Source organism: Stenella coeruleoalba (genome assembly GCF_951394435.1).
Source record: "Stenella coeruleoalba genome assembly, chromosome: 3".
Lineage (NCBI taxonomy): Eukaryota > Metazoa > Chordata > Mammalia > Artiodactyla > Delphinidae > Stenella > Stenella coeruleoalba.
The window spans coordinates 48514911-48531414 of record NC_137148.1 but is presented as its reverse complement, the minus strand read 5'-3'; the positions used below and the strand labels follow the sequence as shown (position 1 = coordinate 48531414).

At 40.0% G+C, this 16504-nt stretch overlaps 1 long non-coding RNA gene across 1 annotated transcript in view; it reads right to left on the bottom strand.

Annotated features, from left to right (window-relative positions):
- Window positions 1-6441: 6441 nt before the first annotated feature.
- LOC307185015 overlaps window positions 6442-16504 on the bottom strand; it is a 38114-nt gene continuing 28051 nt past the window's right edge. The window contains exons 5-9 of the long non-coding RNA XR_013827842.1: window positions 14077-14243; window positions 13387-13506; window positions 10356-10419; window positions 9430-9684; window positions 6442-6643 (exon numbers count right to left, since the gene is read on the bottom strand). This is a non-coding gene — a long non-coding RNA (uncharacterized lncRNA). The remainder of the gene's footprint in view (window positions 6644-9429; window positions 9685-10355; window positions 10420-13386; window positions 13507-14076; window positions 14244-16504) is intronic.

The following is a 16504-nucleotide window of genomic DNA, read 5'->3' as shown; positions in this document are numbered from 1 at the left end:
AATAACCTGCCTGTAATCTTCAAACATGTTATGAAAGTTAAGGAAAGGCTACAGAACTGTTCCAGACTGAACGGGACTAAAGAGACGCAACAACTAAATATAACAAGTGTCTCTAAACTGGATCTGTGTGCTGTAAAGGACATTGTTGAGACAACTGGCTAAACCTGATTGGGGTCTGAGGAGCAGATGGTATAATGAATCGATGTGAATTTCCTGATTTTGACAGTTGTATCCTGTTTATCTAGGAGAATGTCCTTGTTTGTAGAAACATACACAAAAGTTTGGGGGAAGATGGTAAAAGTGAGAGTAAGATTGGCAACTTACTCAACTGGTCCAGAAAAAAAAGTTCTCAGTCCTGTACAGTTGATCCTCGAACAACACAGGTTTGAACTGTGTGAGTCCACTTATATGGGATTTTTTCTTCACTAAATATGTACTAGAGTACTACACATCCTCCTCTAGGTAAAGAGATGGGGGATTGGGTCCATCAAGATTAGAGTTTACTCTCAGTGAGACTCAAGAGATACTGACTCTCAATGGCTTTAGATGATGCATTTGTATTTCAGCATTAATGCAACTAACACTTAGCATGTCTTTAATTACAAGAAGTTTATGGCATCTATGGAACTAATTTCATATTCTACAGCCTCAGGATACTGAAAACATGTTTAGAATGTGTTTGCTTTCAGTACTGAATTCAGTCAGACTATTCCAGAGAACAAACTACTACTCTAACCTGTGTTGGGTATTTGTAGGCTGTTACTTTTTTTTTTTTTTTTTGCGGTACGCGGGCCTCTCACTGTTGTGGCCTCTCCCGTTGCGGAGCACAGGCTCCGGACGCGCAGGCTCAGCGGCCATGGCTCACGGGCCCAGCCACTCCACGGCATGTGGGATCTTCCCGGACCGGGGCACGAACCCGTGTCCCCTGCATCAGCAGGCGGACTCTCAACCACTGCGCCAGCAGGGAAGCCCAAGGCTGTTACTTTTATTATCTGATGATTATGATGATGACAGTTTGGACCACCAGCTGTTTCAGAGGATCTGACACCCTTTCCTCTTCTTCCTTATGTCAACCCATGATGAATCCCAAATTCTTCTATTATGGTTAGCTTTTGTATTAGTCAGTGTTCTCCAGAGAAAAAGAACCAAAAAGGTGTGTGTGTGTGTGTGTGTGTGTGTTTATTACAAGGCATTGGCTCACATGATAATGGAGGCTGCAGAGTCCTAAGAACTGCAGTAAGCGAGCTGGAGCCCCTAGTAGAGCTGATGGCTTAAGTTACAGTTCCATTCCAAAGGTCTGAGAACCAGGAGAGCCAGATGTGCAGTTCTACCCTGAAATACTGGCTCTTTTTGAGACTCAAGAAGATCCCTCTTACTTGCAGGAAGGTCAGCCCTTTTGTTCTATTCAGGCCTTCAACTGATTGGATGAGGGCCTCCCATATTGGGGAGGGCAATCTGCTTTATTCTGTCTACCAAGTCAAATGTTAATTTCATCCAGGAACACACTCACAGAAACACCCAGAATAATGCCTAACCTAATATCCAGGCACCCTGTGGCCTAGCCAAGTGGACACATAAAATTAACCACCACTGCTTTATTACATACAGTAAGATTCATGAATTTTAAGTGAGCAATTCAATGGGCTTTAACAAATGCACAAGGTAGTGTAACAACTACCACAATGATGATACAAAACATTTTCATCAACCCAATGTTGTCTTGTGCCCCTTGCGCTCAATTCCTCGCCCCCAACCCCTGCCCCCTGGCAACCATTGATCTGCTTTCTATCACTGTAGCTTTGCCTTTTCTAGAATTACCCATAAGTGGAATCACACAGGATGTAGTCCTTTATGCCTGGCCTTTTCACTTAGCAAAATGCATAATGGTTTATCCATATTGTTGAGCGTATCAGTAGTTCAGTCCTTTTAATTGCTGCATAGTGTTCCATTGTATGGACGCACCACAATTTGTTTATCCAGTTCACTCACTGAACGACGATGGGTTGTTTCTCATTTTTGGCAATTATTAATAGAGCCGCTATAAACATCTGTGTATAGGTTTTTGTGACAACGTAAGTTTTCATTTCTCTAAGTACCCAGGAGTGGGATTGCTGGGTCACAGGGAGAGCATATGTTTACGTTTGTGAGAAGCTACCGAATTGTTCTCCGCAGTGGCTGTATCATGTTGCATTCCCACCTGCAATGCATGAGAGTTCTAGTTGCTAAGTGTATTCCTGGTCAACAGTATTTCACAAGCAACCATGAAGGAAGTGTAAGGAGGAATAAAGGGAGAGAAATGCATAGAACACGGTTGCTCTGGAAACAAACTAAGCTACTTTAACTGAGAGAGCTTCAGAGTTTAGATACTTCACTAAGAAGGTAAAAAATGGTGATGAAGAGGCAATTATCACCTAAAATGTAATGAGTATTTGCTGAAACAGAAGGAATTACAGGCTGTGAAAATGGCCTGTGGCAGAGAGAGTTAGAAGAAAAATAAACAAGCCTTATTCAGTAAACAAGCCAACAGTTAGGAAAAACAGACCTGATGACTGAAAATAGAGAAAAGTGTTCAATACAAGACATTTTCCCCCTTGTTTTTTTCTGTTACTCTAACTGCAGTGTGCCCTTGTTATTAAGGACCGATGTATGTTTTTAATATTATCTATAAATACACGTATAAGACATATCTACATGAGGGCACATAGCATAATGCAGTGTTTCTTAAACCTTAATATGCATAGGAATCACCTGGGGATCTTATAAAATGCAGCCTCTAATTCAGTATGTCTGGGGCAGGGCCTGAGCTTCTGCATTTCTAATGAGGTTCTAAGTGAGGACAAAACTATGAGGCTGCAGACTGCAGGCTCGTGGTTATGAGTGCAGACGTGGGAGCCAGACTACACAGGTTCAAATCCTACCTCTATCACTTATAGCTGTGAAACCAGGGCACATTTCTTAGCCTCTATACCTCAGTCTTCTCATCTGTAAAATGGAAATGCTAGCAGTACACACTACCTCACAGGGGTGTTTTGAGGATTACATGAGTTACTCTACATCAAGCACTCAGACCAGTGCTAGGCACATAACAGGTGCCTTATCATATTCCTTTAGGTTTCAGTAGGTTCCAGTGGCCAAGGCAGCAATCTAACAGCTTTAAACCATGTTGACTGGGTCCTACACAGTGCTTTAGTTCCTCCTAGGTCCTGTGCCATACTTCTGGTGGCAGCCACTGATTCTACTTGTGGTGCTCATTAAGGAGCCCATTCAGAGCCACTACACTGAGACTGTCTCAGAAAAAGAAAACCCACTGAAAGGATTTCAAAGAGAGAGAGATTGACCATTCAGTGTGCTTTACCTGGTGGAAATGTCGCCAGGTTCAGCCCCATGGGGCGACTGGGGCCTCCACACAATAGATATTTCTACATGCAGGACTATTGCTGGGACACTGCTCAGATAGTGCATTTGAAAGAATTTCCAGCCTAACCTGAGGGCCCAGCTGACAGCTAAGATTGCTGCACCCAGATGCCCTTCTCTCCAGGAGGACCAGGCAGTCATTCGGCCACACAAGCCAGTGAATAGACTCTTTACTGTTGTTTGCATCATGCCCCTTTAATCTGCCTCCAGCACCCCTGTAGACAGCCTAATTGGTCCTCTGGATCCAGCCCTCTTTGGCCCGTCAGCTCAGCTCTATGTTCATGGCCGGCTTTCATCTCCCTGCTTGCTTGGCATATTGCTCTATCCTCATAGTTTTCTGATGTTAAAACGCAGCTTGTAGAGCTTAGACGATCTTCACACCATTTCTGCCTCCCTGTTAGTAACTGTACTAGAAAAACGGCTGTTCATCTCAATTAGGTTTTGATTGCTAATTAGCAGCTACCTGTCAGGTAGCTGCTCTCTTCCTGGTCCCTTTAACTATTTCTCATGCAACTGGTACACTTGGTTTCCATGAGAACCATTTAGCTAGATACCTTCTCCATCAAAGCTGCCACCTCTTCTGTGGCTTTTATAATATCTTTCCAGTAAACTCTGAGGTTCTTTGTCTACTTTGCTGCTCCCTGGTTTTCTTAATTTCATCATTTAGCCAGTTTCCAATTTAAGCCACTCCATCTATAGCCAGTGTGTCTTGGAAAGGAAATCAGGGGATTAATAAGTCCGTTAATTGAAGTCAGGTTAAAAACCTGTGCTTTAAAATTTCATCTTTAGACTTCTGTTTTCCGGTTCTGCATGTAAGAAGCTTGGAAGTTACCACTCCATCCTAACATGTAAAAAGTTGATCAAACTGAAAAACCAACAACTAGAAGGTTTGATTCTCTCAAAATATTCTTTCTATCACTTCCATGGGCACAGGGGATCAGAGAAGAAATAGATACATAAGCTTCATGTTTTATCATGATTTACTTTTCCTTTGTGATTTCTTATCAATAATTTATGCTTAAAGAGGACTTCTCATTCTATATTTACCTCTAGCATTTAATAGGTTAAAGGTCACCCATGGTAATTTATTTTAGAGTGGTAATTTAACTTTGTTTTTCCAAATGGTTAACCATCTGTCCCAGAACCATTTATTCAATAATGATTCTTTTTCTCACTGATTTGTGATACCACCTTTAATATATACTAAGTCTGCATCTATACTGGGGTTGATTTCTGGGCCATCAAATCCATTACATTGATCTGTCTGCCAATTCTTTTGTTAGTAGCACACTACTTTAATTATTGAAGTTGTATTATCTGGTAGGGCAAGTTCTCTTTCATTAGTCTTTACTTTCCATATATTCTTGGCTATTTTGCCCTTTATATTTAAATTTACTTTATCACACTCCCCTCTCCCCATCTATCTTGTATTTCCAATGAGGATTTGATAAATCTATCAAGTATTTTCTGAAAGACTGGCATCGCTTTTCCAATGCAAAAACTTTATATTAATTTATTCAACACTTCTTTTACATATCTCAAACTTTTATAGTGTTCTGCAAATAGTCACGTACTTTCCTAGGCATTTTATCTTTTTTGTTGAAATTATGAAATGGGACTTTTTCATTACAGTTTCTTATTCCTATTTTGAAAGAGATTTGGGGGTGGAGTCGGGGCAGTATTTGCAAGAAGGCCCTTTTTGTAATAAGAGAATTCAGTGTGAATTGAGTTTTGGCTCATGAATGTGGATGTTTATTTTGGATTTCAGTATGTTTGAATTAATGGCAATGCTTGGTGGTTCTTGACTCAAAACTCATAATAATATGCTTGCATTATGTTGAATTTTTACAATAAAACAAAAAGAATGTTAAAAATCTAATAACAGAAATGCAATTCAGAGTTAAGCTGCTCTTCAGTAGCCAGGGACAATGAAGTGCACCAAGCATACAATTAAGCAGATACCCTCGTTTTCATTTTATCCAAGGCCAGTTCACTTAGTGCCTGAGTATTGCTAGAATATGTCAGCCCCTTAACAATATTTTTTAATTTAGTTGATATTCCCAAATGATCCTTCCAATTTTGAATGATGTTTTGCACATTGCTTTTAGTTTGCAAAGCAGAATGTATTCTTCAGGTTAATAAAATCTTATTCTGGTACTAAAATCCAGCTAGGCATGCTCTGAAGATACGTTAACATGAAAATGCTGCTTCTGGGGGATATATAAATTTGAAGAAAAGATTACTTTAGAAGAAAATCTTACTTAAAAAGTTAAACAACCATAACTACAATAGAAAGGAAGAAAATCTCACAGTCTGAAGTATTCATCAAACCTAAAGTATTTCATCAGATCTAAGATACTACCAATTATAAAACACACAATTATTTTGTGTACTGCAAAGAAAGAAAAGATTCTACCAGGTAACTTATGTCCTGCTGTAGATTATAAGACTCATCCCAGTTTTAGAGATTTTAAAATTGAGGGGGGAAATGTACTTCTTAGAATCAATGATATACGTTAGAATGCTCTGAACTGTAATTAACTGAAAACTGATTGAGAAGTATGTTGGCTCACATCCCTGGAAGCTGAGAGGAAGGGCAGCTTCAGAAAGGGGCTGATCCAGAAATTCAATATTGTCATTAAAGACCCACCATCCTATCACAGGATCAACTTCATTCTCTAAGGCTGGTTCCCCTTCTAGGTAAAAACATAGATGCCAGTAGCAAATGGGTTCTAGAATTCCATGTTCACACTCAGTCAAAGGCAGAGGAGTATTTCCAAATAATTAAAAAGAAATTTCCTAAACATCCCTAACCAACTTCTCGTAGTTCTCAGCAGTCCAACTCCAAACTGAGTAACCTACCTGAACAAACTAGTCTCTGAGCCATGTTGTCCAATATGGTGATGACTCACTCTTATGGTTGCCTGCAGAGGCAGATGGACCCTCACCTAAAATTTGGTTCAGATGTTGAGAATGATGCCATATATACACACCGAGGGTATGGAAAGTTTCATAACTTACATTATTGACGTCTCTGGGGAGAGCAGGGCAGTCCTCCAGAACAGGTTTGGGATGGCTTGAGAGCACAGGGATAGGAGGCTGGCCTGGTTTTTTATTGTAATCAGGGGTGGGGCCAATGGGCCCATGGGAGAGTTCCTGGATGTGGTTTGAATCTCTCATCAGTGCCAAAAGAGGAAGCACCTAGGCTTTCTTCTCAGCTTGCATAGACCTGGGGTACAGAGGAAGAGAAGGATGAGGCTTAAAATCTGTCAGAAGTCAAACATCAAAAAATGGAGTGAGATTTCTTATTACACTCACTAAAGGAGACTGTCTACATTTAAATTAATTAAAATTAAATAAAATTAAAAATTCAATTCCTCGGTCACACTGGACACATTTCAAGTGCTCAGCAGCCACATGTGGCCAACTTATAGAATATTTCTACCATCCCAGAAAATACTGTTGGACAATGCTGGTCCCTAGAACAACGGTCAGCAGACTATAGCCCATGGGCCAAATTTCATCCAGTATCTGTTTTCGTATAGCCTGCTAGCTAAAAATGTTTTTTACATTTTTAAATGGTTAAAAAATCAAAAGGAGAATGGTAATTCATGGTGTGAAAATTACATGAAATTAAAATTTTGGTGGCCACAAATAAAGTTTTCTTGGAACTCAGCCACATCCACTCATTTATGCGTTGTCTGGGCTGCTTTCACACTACAGCGGCATGAGTAGTTGCAGCAGAGACTGTATGACCATAAAACCTGAAGTATTTACTACCTGGCCCTTTACAGGAAAGGTCTGCTGACCCCTGGTCTGCTGGGAACAGGATGACCCTATCAGGCTCACTCCTAGAGGTGGTGGGGTCAGGTTCCCCTGAAACTCATTGGGTACATGGGGGCCTGGAGGATACCTGAACAAACTCAGGGTTCTGTTGGGAAAGAGAAAACAGAGTTGGATGCTGGGTAGGCAACCACCAATGCCCCGTACATCTAATAGGAAACATAGACTAACATTTAACTTCTGTATGGAACTGATAGTCTCCAAAGTGGATCTCTACTCACTAAGCAAGTGGCATTTCTTACTATAACATTGCAGTCTTTCCACACTAAGACATAACGCTTGAATTCTATTTTATGTTCACGATTTCATGCAAGACCCATGCTTTCTCAATCCTGACATATAAATTTTATATTTATCCATTTTATTTCATTATTACTGCTAGCACACGTAAGATACTAAATTTCCAACCAATTCCTGTGGCACAACCTTCACCCTCACTTTTTCCCCTACCTCCTCCATCTCCCCTAAGCCTGCCTCCTGATTTTCTGTCAACTACTTACATTTTTTACTTTAAAAGATCCCTAAATAACTATGGTGAGATAAATTTTAAAAGTAATACCTGAGTAAGAATCTTTAACATTAGAAATTATTGATCTTTTAATCTGTAGAAATTTCATCACTACCCATTCATAAGTTCACTGAGTTCCCCCCCCCCGAGAATAGGACACACATTCTAGAAAATGGACTAGAGCAGATTTAGTTGATGTTACAGGAAACATTGTTAAAACATCTTTTCATCTGTTTAGGATGCAGACCATGGTTCTGAATACACAGGATATAATGTAAGCAAACTCTAGAATGAGAGAACAGGGTCTCGTATCCAGAGAATTTGAGGTAAATTTAACTCTAAAATGTCTTAGCTTTTTTTTTCCAGTGGGTTTATCAAAGTGGAATTTCACAAAAATTTAAATGGATGAATATTCTTGTGAATGGTCAATAAGTTTTGAATGAGAAGCCTGGGCACTGACTTTGTAAATGTTATAACAGCACACTTTTTTCCATTGCTTGTATAGATAAAGTTTGAGGATTTTAAGAAAAGTGAATGGAAAAGGGAGAGTGGTTCAGTTAACTAAAAACAGAAGAGGTATGTCAGGTGAGAACATTTCATTTTGACTAGTTTCGGAAAACTGTTATGATATTGATGTTGCGGAAACCTAAAAAAAGTCCATTGTTGCTCTGATTGCTTATTGGTTGGAATGGAACAAATTGTGGATTTTAACATTTGTGTTGCCCCCAAAGCTATTCTCTTCTTAAAAACAAAAGATAAAGGTGTCTTTATTAAAGCATTTTTAACTTTTGCCACAGATGGAGTTAAAAAAAAAAAAAGGTACAGGGACTTTCCTGGTGGCACAGTGGTTAAGACTCTGGACTCCCAATGCAAGGGGCCCGGGTTCGATCCCTGGTCAGGGAACTAGATCCCACATGCATGCTGCAACTAAGAGTTCACATGCCACAACTAAAGACCCCGCATGCTGCAACTAAGGAGCCTGCCTGTTGCAACTAAGCCCCAGTGCAACCAAATAAATAAATACTTAAAAAAAAAAAAAAAGGTACACAGCCCCATTGAAACAGCTCACCACCTTACCCTCTGCCGACCAGGGTGGGAGGATAGCAGGTGCTTCTATGTCCCTGAATGCTGACGTGCATCACTGGATGGAGGGAGGGAGGGAGGGAGGGAGGGAGGCTGCTGAGGTCCCTGAGGAATGGGCTGTAGGAAACAAAAGGGGCTGAATTTCAGGAGAGAGAGAAAACAGAGAGGAAGAGCAGGATTGTGTTTATGTCTGTTCAGGTCCCCTTGCTGCTTCTCAGAATATATCTTCAGGTGGTTAATAGGACAATAAGAGGCATGAGAGAGGAACTGTTTGCACAATGCACTCTAGTCATGTAGAGGCCACATACCACATCTGCCCACTACAATGCCCCTGAGGCCAGGCTGGGAAGATTGTTCCCTCACTGTTAAGGCCCACGTTTGCATCCTCAGTCAGCAGCTATGACAGCTCAGTTATTCCCAAATCTTCAGCCTGCCTAGCACAACAGCAACGGAAGAGGTCCAGGTGGGCTTTGTTCTACCCCATTCTACCTGAACGGCTTTTATTTGGGGGATGGAGGCAAGGAGTAAGGGCTGTAGATACTACGTGTCATCAGAGCATATAATGTTAATACTTTCCTTACCTCGCACATCTGCTTCTCCAGTCTGCACATGCTTCTTTCTGTATATCCTTTGAAGCTCTTTGAAGACAAAGAAACTCTCTATCCTTTACCCAGGAAAGTTCCACACGCAAAGTGGTCCTTTCAAGCGAGCTTTTAATCACACCAGAAACAGGTTTGCCCTGTAGTTTCCTGTATGTGGCTGGCATACTGCAGGCCATGCTGTTCTCCGATTGAAGGTATTATTTCCCAACACCTGAAGATTATGTGTCTAGATACCTTAGAATAGAAGAGATGTGCTGATAACCATATTAAAATCATAAAATACCATTATGTTTTTCAAGGTAGAGTCAGGTTTAGTTAATCAGAATTGGTTCACAAGATTCCATTTGTTTCTGTGTTTAAAATAGTGTCAGGTTGACAAGTCTTTTGTTCCCACACTATCACATTGGCTTCTATTCTAATCTGCGTGATACCCAGACAATACAGATAAGCTAAACATGGTTTAATCAATTCTGACTCTTCTGATCTGACTGATATTTTTGCATGGATTTTGATTAATCAGAAATGTATAGAATATTCATGCCTCATCCCATAGTTATGACAGTGCAGACTTGGCTTTTCATATGTTCAGAATGATGCCACAATTTGAAGTGCTCCTTTCATCTGACATACTACTAATTGAATGATTTCTTTTCTTTTTTGAAATAATAGAACAGCCTGTTGGCTTTGTACTTTTGATATGGGGAATGTGGTTTAGAAAAGCTTCTGTGAAGTGTTACCAAGGGTAAATAAATTTGTAATGAGGTAATTCACATACTCTCTCACACAAGAGAATTTCTAAGGGCTTTATTGACTTGATGAGGAGAATAATGGAAAAATATCCGAAATGAACTCTGTAGAAAATACCAGAAGATTCAAATAAACATAGAAGGTGGATATCATTTTACCTTTAAGGGGAGTACACTTTTTCTGTTCTCCATCAGGACCTTTAATTCCAAATCCCTGAAAACACTGCCAAAAGAAACGTAGAAGAATGAGTGGAGAGAATAGGATCTGGTCTCCACCACAGGGCAGATTTCTGGCATCTTATCAAAAGCAAACAGATACTTTCTAGTCCATCTGGAGAAAGCAAAAGGCTAGAAATAGCATCATACTCATCCCTACAGAAACAATAGCAACAACATCAACACGCACACAAAAACTAGACAGACAGCAAATTCACAACAACATCAATTTACCCTGTCAGAGAGCTAAGGAATCAAGATGCCTACAAAGAGATGAGGTGAAACATTTTCTTACCTGGGACAAATGCAGCTGGACACTGGTAGAAGAACTTAACTGAAATTGTTAACAAATTGGTGAAGACTGAGTATAGGTTAGCAAAGGCTGAGTGTAAGTAAGTAATGCAGAGAATATAGAACTGCCAGTGGCTTTAGATGTTCACTCACTTGCACTCCCTTTTTCATTAACTTTAGCAGGTGCTCAAAAATAAATAAATGGGACCTAATTAAACTTAAAAGCTTTTGCACAGCAAAGGAAACCATAACAAAACAAAAAGACAACACTTAGAATGGGAGAAAATATTTGCAAATGAAGCAACTGACAAGGGACTAATTTCCCAAATATACAAACAGCTCATGCAGCTCAAAATCAAAACAACAAACAACCCAATCAAAAAATGGATGGAAGACCTAAATAGACATTTCTCTAAAGAAGACATACAGATGGTCAACAAACACATGAGAAAAAGATGTTCACCATCACTAATTATTAGAGAAATGCAAATGAAAACTACAATGAGCGCTTCCCTGGTGGCGCAGTGGTTGAGAGTCCGCCTGCCGTTGCAGGGGACACTGGTTCGTGCCCCGCTCCGGGAAGATCCCACATGCCGCGGAGCGGCTGGGCCTGTGAGCCGTGGCTGCTGAGCCCGCGCGTCCGGAGCCTGTGCTCCACAGAGGAAGAGGCCACAACAGTGAGAGGGCCGCGTACCACAAAAAAAAAAAAAAAAAAAAAAAAAAAAAACTACAATGAGGTATCACCTCACACCAGTTAGAATGGCCATCATCAAAAAATCTACAAACAATAAATGCTGGAGAGTGTGTGGAGAAAAGGGAACCCTCTTGCACTGTTGGTGAGAATGTAAATTGGTACACACACACACACACCCCCACATACTCCTAGGCATATCATATCCAAACTGCTCAAAATCAGAGAGGGGATAAAGAAGGCAATCTTAAAGGTAGCAAGAGAAAAACCAGTTTGCATACAAAGATAAGAATGACAACAGACTTCTTGTCAGAAACTGTAGAAACCAAAAGACAAGGGAGTGACAATAGCACTGAAAGGGAAAAAAAAAAAAACCCTGTCAACTCAGAATTCCACCCCTAGAAAATATCTTTTAAAAATGAAGAAGAAATGAAGAGTTTATCAGACAAACAAAAACACAGTATTTATTGCCATCATATCTATCCTGCCAGAAATGTTTTTAAAATGTCTTCAGGCAGAAGGATGGTAATAGACAAAATCTTGGGTCTAGACAAAATTAAGAACTATGGTATGATGTATTTTCTTATGTTTAACTAAAAGGTAACAGAGTAACTAAAGGAAAAAATAATTATTTGATTCTCAAAATGAATGCAAAATTTTCTTGACAAAATTCAACATCCATCCATGATTAAAACCTCTCAGCAAGCTAGGAATAGAGGGAAACTGTCTTAAGATAAAGCGCATCTTCTAGGAGCCTACAGCTTACGTCATATATGAAGACTGAATACTTTCCCCCTAATATTGGGAACAAGGCGAAAATTTCTTTTCTAACCATTCCTATTCAACATTGTACTAGAAGTCCTAGCCAGGACAGTAAGGCAATAAAAAGAAATAAAAGGCATACAGATTGGAAAAGAAGAGATAAAATTCTCTATCACAGATGACATAATTGCCTATATGGACACTACAAAAGAGGTCCGAGGACTGATAACTCAGTTCGGCAAGGCTGCAATGGTCAATATGCAAAAATTAATTATATTTTTATATGTAAGTAATAAAATTTAGAATTCGAACTTAAAAAATAACAGTATCATGTGCAGTATCACTAAGTGCAGGATCTATATCTTGAAAACTACAAAACACTTATGAGAGAAATCAAAGAAACCTAAAGAAATGGAGAGATATTCTGTATTCATGGATTGTGTCAATATTGTTAACATGTCAATCCTCCCCAAACTGATCTAGAGATTCAAAGAAATAACAGTGAAAATCCCAGGAAGATGTTGTATTAATATTGATAAGTTGTTTGAAATATTTATATGAAAGAAGAAAGGAACTAGACTAGCCAAGCAATTTTGGAAAGGAAGAAAGTTGCAGGACTCTCCCTAGCTGATCTCAAGTCTTACTATAAGCTATAGTAATCAAGACAGTGAATACTGGCAAAAGGATAGAAACATATATCAATGGAACAGGTAAAGATTCCAGAAGTAGACTCACACATATGTGACAACTGTTTTTTGGCAAAGGTACAAAGACAATTCAGGAGGAAATGATAGTCTTTTTCAATAAATGATGCTGGATGTCCCTACACAAAAAAATTTCACCTTAATCCTTACCTTTTACAAAACAACTCAAAGTGGACCACAGACTTAGAGCTAAAATGTCAATCTACAGAATTCAAGCTCCAAGAAGTCAAGGATGTCCAATCTATGTCAAATTACACTTAGTGAGTAATGGCTAGATTATGCAAAATTGTAAGCTCCTCCTCTACTGTGGGATTCTTAGCATCTCTAAGCCTCCTCGGAGCACCTACTCACAGTGTGAAGTCCAAATGCAGAAGTTGGCACACAGTGGGCCCCAGAAAACGTGAGTCCCCATGACAGTGTCTGACATTCCTTTTTATTGTCCATCTTCTTCTCTAGTCTGTGTGGCTGTACTTTGCTATCAAGTTCTCATTCTACTCACTATAAGAAAAGGTAAATCAAAACAGACCTAAAAACGTTGCTTTCCTCAGTTGGCTCTTGCTTCTGTCCAATTTGTCCTTCTTTTGGGACCTCTTTGTGTCAGTCTCTGGCTGATCAGTGTTCATACCACGTCCTGATTTAGTATAACCTGCAATTTTCATGAACATGAAGAGACATTCACTCCCTCATCCAAATTAATGATGAAGGCGTTAAATAAGACCATCCCCGACAGCCATTTCTGCACCTTCCCACAACCAGATACTCCGCAATTTATCAATAACCTTTCTTTGTGATCTTGTAGCTAATTTTGGAAATAAAATTCCCTGAGACATATCAAATCTTTACCAACATAAGATATATTACATCTCTTCTGTTCCCCCTTCATCTATTCATAACTCTGTCAAAAAAAGCTATTGTGCTGGCATGATTTGTTTCTTTGAAGCCTAAGCCACTTATTGTTCCTGATAGCATCACTTTCCTGCTTCTTAAACACACACATGGACACACACACACATACACACACACACACACACGCGCGCGCGCAATTATTATGGCTGGAAATGTTTACGGGGCGATAATTGCCAGTATCTCTCACTTCTTTCTCACTTTGAAGAACAGGCTATGTTGCATATTCCCATCAGTCCAACCATCTTGTAATTTTCCTGATTCTACACCAAGTGCTCAGCCTGATTTTCTGTGATTACTATGTGAATCTTACCAGGAGGCGCATCCTCTGCATCTTGAGCTATGTCCTGAGTAATACAGGCCAGTGTCAAGGAGGTCCCTGCCTCTTCCCAGTGCCAGGGAAAAGCACTTTCCAAGCTCCAAAAGGGAAGCACAAGAATCCTAGGTTCTGCCATTGGTGGAAATATTTTTAGGGAGTTCCTGTGGAGATACACAGTTTTAGAAAATGATAATTACAGAAATCAGTTAAGAACAGAAATTCTACCTCATTTACATGTGGCTAAAAATAGATGAGGAATTTTGGCCATTTTAATCTCTTAAATATTTTACTTCTTTTGATGCCTTGTCTTTTAAAGAAAGGAAATTGACATTTATGGAAAGCCTATCGTAGGCCAGACATTCTCTAGCTCTCATTTAGTCCACATAGCAACCCTTAATTTATATTTTATTATCCCCATTTTACAGATGGCACTGTAGAGACTGTAATTATATGGTTATGCCTAAGGCCACAGGGCAAGGGACATATCTGGGACTCATATGCAGTCTGTGTTACTTCAAAGACCTGTCATTCTACACAATCCATACTGTTCTTTCATTTTCAGAATATCATTCCATGATTGTAGCTAAATCTCTTAACTACTCTGACCCATTTCCTCCCCTGTGAAAGAAGAGGTTGGCATAGCTCAGCACTAGGATATGTGCTTGTTCTAATACTCTGAGAGCCTTGAAGAATTTGAATTCAGGGCAAGAGAAGACCTGATGGTATTTCCTATAAGGAAATATTAATTTTAAAAGATAGAAAAAATAGAGAGAGAGAGCAATAAGAGGAGGGAGGTATTGGCCTAAGTAAATACGGGTGAGATTCACGCAGATTCTGAAAGCTTAACAACTAGAGGCAAGTGTGCAGTTTTAGGATGCATGAGGAACTGAATTCCCATTCAAGTTGTCTTAGACACCCCAACGAAAAAGATGGGAAATGCCTGGATTTAAAAGTGTATGATTTCTGAACGGCTGATTCCAGCTCTTGAGTTTCTATACTGCGCCAGGTAATCAAAAAGAGAGTTGTTTGCACTGAGGTCCATCCTTTTGAAGAGCATGATTCTGTTTACTGATAGTTCCAGAAACCCTCATCACTTAAAGAATTTAAATTACTAGTGTGCTCTTCCCTTCTGTTTTACATCCCTTTCCTCCCTCTTCCTTTATACACAGTAGACAAGATGACTTTTCATATAATTTAGTACCTAAATTTAGTGATCTAAAGTTGTGACAGGTGCTATTACTTATATGATTGACTATGTTCTCAATGTTCCCCTCCCTCTCCTTCCCTTCCCTCCTTTCTCCCTCCATCCCTCCCCCCTCCCTCCTTCCTCCCTTCCTTCCTCCCTTCCTCCCTCCCTTCCTTCCCTCCTTTTTTATGGAGCACTGTTTTACTTTAAGGAGTTACCATGTTCATTTGTAGCTTTTACAAACAGTATCATATTTTAAAGAATTCAGTGGGTGCAAATTTCATTAAAAATTCTCTGTATTTCTGTGGAGTGAAGTCAGCCTAACTCTTTTAAAACTCTCTGATGGATCAAGTATTTTAAGCAAGTGTCCCTTTCTTGGCAGCTTCAATACAATGAAATCTTCTGGAACAGATTTCTGTGCATTTCTGGATACTAGGTGAGGAATGAGAAACATGGGCTAGCTGGTAAAAACTCAAGACTGAAGGAGCCCTTCAATCATATTGAAAAAAATATGTATTTAAAAAATGGAGATGCGTGTAATTTTCTGACTTGATTGAACTACAAACTCTCAGCAAGAGCTTGATTTCCAGCCATTATCCAGACCAAAGAGGTTTGGATGAGCTCCTGTTAAGTATGCAATTCTAAGCTCTCTGCATTCTGCTCATCAACAGTAAAGGCATGTTACAGAGGACACGAGGAGGAGCTTTTGTGTCCTCTAATTTGCACTGTCTGCGCCAGTAGCAAGCATTGCGCAGTATTCTGGCACATAATGCCAGCATGGCGCCCTTTCCCAGAGCGGCTATTTGGCTATCCCCCTTTGGTTACTTCTCTGGGCTGGGAACACAAAAGGATGGCAAATCTAGGATAACAAATCCCACTGCATAACAGCATCAGGGATACAGAGTGGTGGTGGAGTTGTTAAGCCACACGGAGCCCCAGTTTTTCTTTCTTTAAAATGGGGGTAATGTGTACTATTCAAGTGTGGTAAAAATAGGTGACATATATGTATGTATATAGCGTCTCACAAAATGCTGAGCTAGAAAGCACAATAAAGCACCCCGGCGTCTGGTGGTGGTTGGTATTGTCTAATGAATGCAACAAGCACATATTGAGGGCCTGCTTCATGCCAGGCTCTGAGATGACAGACGGAGGGCTCTTGTCCAGGCAGAGACCCCTCCCCCAGCCTGTGCTCTTCTCAGGAAAATGTGCCCGGAGCCCCTCGCCAACCCCCAGTCT